Source organism: Phaethon aethereus (assembly GCF_964289735.1).
Source record: "Phaethon aethereus genome assembly, chromosome: 3".
Taxonomy (NCBI): domain Eukaryota; kingdom Metazoa; phylum Chordata; class Aves; order Phaethontiformes; family Phaethontidae; genus Phaethon; species Phaethon aethereus.
The window spans coordinates 119,435,419-119,436,360 of NC_138576.1; positions in this window are offsets into that span (position 1 = coordinate 119,435,419).

Genomic DNA, 942 nt, shown 5'->3' on the forward strand with positions numbered 1-942 from the left:
ACTAGACACCATTCGTCAACACGCGTCCTAGAGGTGGACCAGGGACTTGTTAACGCACCTAGACCTTTGCAGTGCTAACAAGGGCTGGATGGCTCTTGAAAAAGTTTTCGGTTCCAGTCTGTTTTTAAATACGCTGGCCTGGGGAAGGGGAGGGAGGTGGGGTGGGCAGAGAAAGGATGTTGAGAAAGAACACTGGCTTTATAATAGTATTTTGATAATTCATATGTATACATGTATATGCGTTGCACATGCACACACATATACATGTATGTGAAAATGCCATTACGACTTCTGGTTTAACAAGACTTCTGTTACTAAAGGCTCATATGTGTTGGAGATGGGGAAGTAGACAAACCAGTATGTGCTTATTGTAGGGAAAAATTAGTAAGCTTATTGTGCTGCTGTTCAGAGGGAGATGCAGTCTAGAAACTCCAGAGTGGGGTGAAAATGTTCCTTAAATTTTAGTTTCTGGCCTGGAAACACTTACTGACCATTACAGACACAATATGAAGCAACATTTTTCTCCCACTCCCCTTCCCTTCCTCTCCTGTTCTCCGATCCTTTAAAAAGATTGAATATATCCTGAACATTAGCTTTTTCTTTTTTCTTTTTTTTTTCCTCATATCTGAATTAATAGCTTATAGGGTTCCAACCCTTGTTCCATTCCCCCACTGTATTGCAGCTCATAGCAGCTTTCGTGCCTTTTGGTGAGTAACTCCCAAACTCTGGAACCAAACATAGGAGATCTTCATGCAGAACAAGAACCTGTTTTCTCCTTTCTTCTAACCAAACTGTTAAGGAAAAAATCCAAGGAAACACAAATTTTGTTAAAGTAATCCCTCTGGGGTTGAAAAAAATGTAGAGTCTGTTCCAGCATAAATATGTCTGAAAAGAGGCTTGCCTGTGACAACATCAAGGAATCAAGAAGTCAGTTCCCTTCAT